Raw genomic sequence first — 7956 nt, forward strand, 5'->3', positions numbered from 1 at the left:
GTGGGTCAGTGGGGGGCAGAAGGGATCACCCCCCCACCTGGCAGCACCCAGTGAGTCGGGGCTTTTTTTTCCTAAATAGCTAGGAGCTGGGGTGGGCCTGGGCGATTTGGAGATTCAGCAGCAGCCAAATCTCTGAATGAGATTCAGCCGAATAGATTCGGGAAAGTGATTCAAATCACCAAATCAAATCACTGTCCCCTGAATAGGTCAAATCCAAAGCAAATACTAACCACTTTGCACAGGCCTAGCAGTAATAATATACTCATGTAGCACTTCTTATCCCAGTAAGTTCCATCTTCCTCTCCCACACAATATCTTCCTAGTTCAGGGAACCAAACACTGAGTGTTTAAGATTGGGAAGAGATCAGTGCCATTGGCAGGTTGTACCATTATTGTCCACTGCAGTTTTTTGACCCCTCGAAGCAATTGGTTTTGAAGGAGACACTGGCTTAAAACCAAAAACCCAACAACACATCAGATCCATCCTGGTAAATCCTAATAAACTTCCTAAAGATATTTAACTGTAATGCTGCTTTCAAGGGTGCCCATGAAACTACCTAGGTTTTTATTCAGTAAAAAATACGGCTTATGAAAAAGTCACCTCTTACAACTTCAGATATCATGATTACTATGTTTAGAAAATTACCTTTTCAGCTAATCTGCATTTTAAACAATGATATTAAATTACCAGGCTAGAAAAGTGGTGTTTGTTTGGGTTTTTTGTTTTGTTTTTGTTTTACATAATACCAGAAAAAATTTGCATTAATTTTTATAGCAACATGAAATATTAATGAGGCTTCAGGCCAACATTTTCTCCAAAGTGATATTCCTTGCACTGCTTTAAAGCAAGCAATTGAGAGCCTGTGTCTGCAGTCCTTTCACTGGGTGCCTATGGACATGCTCTAGGGTGGGAAGTGGGGATCTGTTTCAATTAGAGTGGCTCTCAGGAGCTGCTCTAATTAAAATGCCATAGCTTCTCATGTATTGAACATCCCACATTTTAAAATGGCTACAGGGATGCTTTAACTAAAGTTTGTTTGACGAGTTTTAGTTAAAACGCTCCAGCCATCATTTTGAAATGTGGGACTCCAAATACATGAGCCACTGCAGCATGCTGAAGCATTCTAATTAGAACACTCCAGCAGACTCAATTAAATTAAAATGTGTTGGAGCACATGTATAGGCACCCACTGGCCTCAAAGGGTGCATCCCCACTGCTTACATGATGTTCTCAGCACCATCCTCAACCTACCTACTCCCCGTCCACATATGTGAAATCCAGAAGTGAGGCAGTGAAACTATGGGAGAGAGATTCCCTGCTGCTGCTATCAAGATCTGTCTCCAACATGCTTGAGAGTGGGTGTGAAGGGAAGCCCAAAGAGTTGCTTCACTGCTTCGTTTGCAAGTCTGGGACATTGAGTAGAAAAGGAAGGCCAGATAGTCACAGCCAAGGAACCCACTGATGGGGCCACTCACTTGCTTAAAATTAGCCACATGTATACATATTTTCTGTACTGAGGCCTTAGCTAGTCCCTGCTACTACCATGTTGCCAGTCTCCTTTATAATCACACAGTTTTAATGGGGTACTAGCCAGGTTGATAAAGTAATTATTCAACTATACGATGCAAAATAAATCTATAACTTTGTAGTGAATTAATTACTTCTGCATCACTAGCATGTTTGTTTGGATAATTGGTTTTGTTGCCACACAGAAAAAATTCAGAAAAGATACTTTAATGGTGCTGGGGGGAAAAAAGGCAGAGGGCTGGGAGAAGTGAAACAGAAAGAAAGAGAGACCTAATGTTACTTCAAATTACCTTCCTCTTTGAATTGTAGGAGAAGGGTAATTTAGGATCATCCTGGGGGCCAAATATTCCATGGCAGTAAAAAAAACTGTAATTGCCTGGTTTGGATAAAAAACATTTAATTGTCTGGAAAAAAAAAATCTCTCTCTCAATCAAATTCTACATTTCTTGTTCTGAAGCTATCAGTATAATTAAGTGCTGGCTCATTTGCTGCCATTTACAAAACTTGTAAGGGAAGTACAAGGTCTTGACAGGGTGAAACACTGAGTGCTATCTGTAAGGCATTAAGTGTTCTCAACTTCTTTTGAAGTCAGTGCTATTTCAGAATATACATGCTGTACAAATTCTATTAGCCAAATAAAATATTAGGAATTATCCAGAAGGGAACTGAAAACAAATCAGAAAAATGTCATTTTATAAATCTCTGGTATGTACACTCCTTGAATAACAGATACAGGTCTGGTCCCCCAACCTCCAGAAGGTATCACAGAGGTTTAAAAAAAAAAACAAAAAAAAAACGCAACAAAGATCATAAGGTGTATGGAAAGGATCCCTTATAAGGAGCAAAAAAAGGCTAGGATTGTTCAACTTAAAGAATGAAAGGGGATATGATGGAGAGCTATAAACTGATGTTTAAAGTAAACAGGGATTTACTGTTTACATATGTTCATGTATGTGGGCACTAAAGTTAATGGGATGACCCTTCACAGACTAAAAAGTGACTATAGGGCTCTGGTGAAGGGGAAAGGGGCTCGGATTGTGTTCTCACTGATCATTTTGGTCAAGGGTGATGGCCTACATAAGAGCACATACATCCCAAAGATCAATACATGTGTATGTAGGTAGTGTTGCCAGCAAACTACAGGGGGCAGAGATAAAAGTCCAGAGATAAGAAACAGGTAACATAAATAAACACTCAGGTAAGAGGAAACAATAGGAGAGCTCTAGCCAAGTTCTCAGAGGGAAATTAGAGCAATTAACTATTCACCCAAGATGTTAATCCACTAACATAAGAAGCATAAGGAATAAGCAGGAAAAGCTAGACCTCCCAACATAATCAACGAAGTATGATATAATTAGGATAATGATAACTTGAGGGATAGTTCACATGACTAGAAAACCATCATGGATGGGCATAACTTGTTTAGGAATGACAGAGGAGGGGGAGGCCATGTTGCTCTCTATATAAAAGAGATATCCACTTGTTCTGAGATGCAGCATAAAGCAAGAAATAGGCCAATTGAAAGCCTCTGGGTTAAGGTAAAAAGGGAGAACATGAAGAGGAATGTCATGGTGGGTATCCACTATAGACCATTAAGATGGATGAGGCTTTTTCAAAACAACTAAACAGAATTATCCATATTGGAGACTGGATAGGCACCCGGCTGGGGTCTTATGACCCCTGCCACTCCCAGTGCTCCTTCCTGCCCATGGCAGGGGGTCAGACTAGATGATCTGTCTAGGTCCCTTCCGACTCATGATTCTATGATTCTATATTGCAGAACCTGGTGCCCATTGGAGGATTTTAATTATTGTGACATCTGTTGGGAGGGTAGCACAGTGCACAGGCAATCCAACAGGTTTTTAGAGTATGTTGGGAATAACTTTTTGGTACAGAACATCATAGGCAAGAAAACTTTCGAACACAGGTTAAGTCAGCTAAAGTAGGTCAGTCACCTTGAGGTCACCTAGGGCTAGTGTTATGGTTTTATGCTATGTAGATCTGTTCTTACCACAGAAGTAGGTTTATACCTGTCAGAAATAAGCATATTTTCTGTGTAACAGATGAGGTACATCAGATTGCCAAATTAGAAAGAACAACTACGTATTCATGACTAGATGGCATATTAGGCATGTAAATACATCTGCTACCCTTATCTGAGATCTCTTTTTTAATGAGATTTTTAGATCTGGCAAGATAATTGAGAATAAAAACACAGGTCCATCTCAGAATCTTCGCTCTTCAGCCTTGTATTGCTGTTCTTGCTGAATTGCTCATTTGCAGATGAACCAAGATCAGTGTTTCTTTGAATCCTGGTAAGAAGTTATTTGCCTAACAAATCAGTCACCTGCTAGCAATTTAAGACTTTAGTACCTGAAAGGAAAGGAAATTTAATCTTTAATGTTCTGGAGTCCTAATGATTCTGTACTTCCTTCACATTTTATGAGTATTTTATTATTTTTAATCCAGATGCCTTACCTGTATTGTTTTATTATTCATATACTATTTATATTTCAGTACTAAAATTACCATTACAATGTATGTACATCTATTTCTTAGAATACTTGATTTTGATGGGACAAGCTTCTCAAACCGTTCTTGAAACTCAGAATACCACTCAGGGTCAACAGTAATGGATAAAAGGTCTTCTCATAATGTTGCTCATAAATGGGGACAAATTGATCAAGAACATAAAGATGGAAGACAACTTGGGTGAGCAACCAGGAAATGATAGACTTCAAGATCTTAAAGAGAGTAAGGAAATTGTTAGAAAACAGGTTCAGGCTGGACATCAGAAGACATCAGTTTACAGTTAGGGCTGCCAGGCTCTGGAATGGGCTCCCAATGGAGGTGGTGCTCTCTCCTACCTTGGGGGTCTTCAAGAGGAGGCTGGACAGATATGTAGCTGGGGTGATATGATCCCAGCACCCGTTCCTGCCCAGGGTGGGGGTCAGACCTGATGATCTGTTTAGGTCCCTTCTGACCCCACTACCATGATACTAAGGAAAGTGAGCAGCATAAAAAAAGGCACTGAATTAAAAAAAAAAATCAGACTAACAAATTTAGGGAACTGATGGGCGGGATCACATGGGAGGCAAGTCAGCAGGGAAAAGGCATCCAGCCAAATTTATTGTACTTTTGAGGACATAAGCGAGGAGCAAAGGAAGGTCACCATGATGGGAAGAAAGGATAGAAAGTACAACAGATCACCAACTCTACAAAGAAAACTCTGATGAGTTGAAACAAAAGTGGGTTCATAACCATATCACTTGTTAAATATAGTGTCAGAAAGGAATTTCTCTTGGGTCAAATTGCTACAGGCTGGGAGTTTTTGCCTTCCTTTGTAGCCTGGGGCCTGCCCCTAGAATCTTAGGAGCATGTATTAAACAACTGCTCTGCTATCATTTCAACATCTTTGTCACTCTTGCTTTTACCAATGGCATGTTATAGTGTACTGATCTTTGCAGTTGCGGGTAAGGGTCTACAGTGACAAATTAAGGAGTGTCTGCAAATACAGTGGACTGGACTCTGTGGTTCCAAAGGCTTCTTCTAATTCTGAGTTCAATTTAGCTACTAGGATATTATTGTGTTTGCTCAACCCCAGCAAGAAGGACCACGCCATGTGAAGTATCACTCTGGAGATCTTCACAATAAAAAAACCCAAACAAACAAACTATGCTTAAAACCAAGAGCAATTGCCTACTGGGAACTCACATATTTTGGCAAACACACAGACTTTGCAGTACATAGTGACCCTAATGGCATAAAGGGGCTGGAACTATACTATGACACGTCTGCCATAAAGGGACTTTGCAGGCATCATAAAACTGTTGTAGCAGATGGACTGGGCCCTAGGTGCATATTAAGGAGAAAAGGGGCCACATGCAGTATGTGTAGTACTCCAGGTAGTCAGTGCTGAGATACAGATGCTGAGGACGCTGTTGTTGAGAAGCCTGGACACTAGAGGCTGGTCCCAGAGCACCAGAGGTAGCTTAAATATGCTAGAGAGAGCCTGTGGCAGGGCCCCTTAGGGGTACTGTGACCTCCCCTAGCGCCCTTGCCTACCGTGCCAGGTCTGGGTCCCAAACGCACCCTCTGTCTCGCCCGCCACGTCTTTGATCTTTTATTGTTCAATGGGAGGCTGACTTCCTGCCCTCCTTGGCACAGGCCGGTCTTACTCTACCAGGAGTCTGCTCCACTCCCTGTGCTGGCCTTCTCCCAGGCCTACTTGATATGCGCCCTCTCCTGGGGCTTCTCCCAGCGCTCTCGCCCCCGCCGGGGCCTGTGCCTCGCGCTCCTTGCACTCTCCGCCCACGCTTGCCCCCACTGGGGCCTTCTGACTGGGCTCGCCCCTTTTTCGGGACTTCCCCCTTCCAGGCAGCGCCCTACTGGGGCCTACCCCTCCTACGTCTCGCGGTCACCCGCACTCGGGCCCGCACCCCGCGATCCTTGCCCGACTCGGGCCACTACTCGCGCTTCCCGCGCTCCTCGCATTTCGCACGCTCCGGGCTCAGACGGCCTCAGCCTTACCTGGTCCCAGACCCCTTGCAGGGTCCTATGCCCGACTCAGGCCTTCCTCGCGCTCTCCTCGCCCAACTTGGGCCTTCTATGCTCACGCTTCCCACGCTCCTCGTAATCGGGGCTCAGGCGGCCTCAGCCTTACCTGGCCCCAGACCCCTTCTAGGGTCGTATGCCCGACTCGGGCTTCTCACAGTTGGGGCTCAGGCGGCCTTGGCCTTACCTGGCCCCCCAGACCCGCCTTCTTGGGCCTATGCCCCACTGGGGCCTACTCGCGCTTCTCGCGCCCTCGCCCACTGGGCCTATAGTGCTTCTTGCGCCCTCGCCCTTCTCTGGGGTTCGTCCCGCGCTTCTCGCGCCAGCGCCACCAGCACCAAACAGCCGTGCCTCCTAGGCACTGCTCTGTGCCGGAGCAAGGCACCCAGGAACCCCCAGACTACTGGGGAGCTCCCGTGAGGCCTCCTCGCACCCCTACAGCCTCACTCAGTCCTCCGGTCTTAAACACAATAACCCAAAACCAAAATCTCCCTTTCCCGGGCTATAACACAACTCCTACCAAAATCTCCCCCCTCCTGGGTTACCACGCAACTCCTAGCCAACCTGGCTATCTCTGTGTATCCTTCTCAGGGTTTCCTCCACCCTGCCTTATACACAGCCACTCTCCAGCCATCAAACCTCTCTGTTATCCTCAGCTCTGTTTACTCCCACAGAGCTCCTTTTCCTTGTGCTGCCCAAGGGAGACCACCTCTGGCCCTAGCCTTCTCTTCTTATAAAAGCCAGGCCCTGCCCCCTGGCGGTCAGCTGACCCAATTAGTTGCCCTAGCAACCCCCAGCTGCTGCCCTGTTGACTGGCAGCTATCCATTTACTACTACGCAGTAGCAGGCACCCTAGTGTCCTGCTACAGAGCCATAATGGAAGAAAGCTAAATCTGGTTCAAGATACCCAAGGGCCAGACTTGGATACCATTGCTTACCTCAGACTGCTGGACAAAGGTCTGACCCTGCTTCTTTCACAATGCACTTGCACCTCACTCCACAAGAAGATCTGTTGGATTCAGTATGCACATAGCTGTGTAATGCTCCAATCAGTATTAACAAGGGAGAATAATCTGCTCCCATGCATATATCTATCTATACCACTTCCCTGGCACTGCTGGAGGCTCCACTCTCAAAGATTCCCCATCCTCCCAGGCACTCCAACTCTGCACAAACCAAACCTGCAAGTGAGGCAGTGAAACTCCCCTGCCTCCCACCCCCTACCCGCACTTCTCCTCTCAAAATTTCTGTCTTGAGAATGACAATGGAGTTTAAAGTGTGCTTGAGAGAAGTGACTTCAAGATTCCAGTGAAGTAAGAATTGCATCTTCCTTGTGGCTAGATAGAGCTCTCTCAGATTAAAGTGTGAATCCGAGTGTGACGGGGGGCTGTCCTGAGGCTGACCTCTGCGTCAGCCTACCCACCTGTCTTTAGCAGTCCTCCTGCCTATCTCTCCTGCCATGCCTTAGTTTCATAGTTTCTAGGGTTGGAAGGGACTGGAGTAGATCATCTAGTCCGACCCCCTGCCATGGCAGGAAAGATTACTGGGGTCAAACGACCCCAGCAAGGTGGTCATCTAACCTCATCTTAAAGACCCCCAAGGTACGAGCCAGCACCACTTCTCTTGGAAGTTGGTACCAGATCCTAGCCGCCCTGACAGTGAAGTAGCGCCTCCTGATATCTAGCCTAAATGTACCCTCTGCCAGCTTGTGACCATTATTTCTGGTCACTCCTGGCAGTGCTCGAGGGAACAGGGACTTCCCCAATGCCTGCTGATCCCCCCTGACTAGTTTGTAACAGGCCACTAGATCCCCCCTCAGCCTTCTCTTGTGGAGGCTGAACAGGTTCAGGTCCCGTAGCCTGTCCTCGTAGGGC

General features: G+C 45.7%; 1 protein-coding gene across 1 annotated transcript in view; it reads right to left on the minus strand.

The window, feature by feature from the left end:
- The window catches only part of NPFFR2 (neuropeptide FF receptor 2), an 89324-nt gene extending 82232 nt beyond the window's left edge, over positions 1 to 7092 (minus strand). Inside the window, exon 1 of the mRNA XM_019516764.1 lies at positions 7021 to 7092. The gene's annotated coding sequence lies outside the window, so the exon portion shown is untranslated. The remainder of the gene's footprint in view (positions 1 to 7020) is intronic.
- Between the last annotated feature and the right edge of the window lie 864 nt (positions 7093 to 7956).

Source organism: Gavialis gangeticus, unplaced genomic scaffold (assembly GCF_001723915.1).
Source record: "Gavialis gangeticus isolate Ggan-Ray unplaced genomic scaffold, GavGan_comp1, whole genome shotgun sequence".
Lineage (NCBI taxonomy): Eukaryota > Metazoa > Chordata > Crocodylia > Gavialidae > Gavialis > Gavialis gangeticus.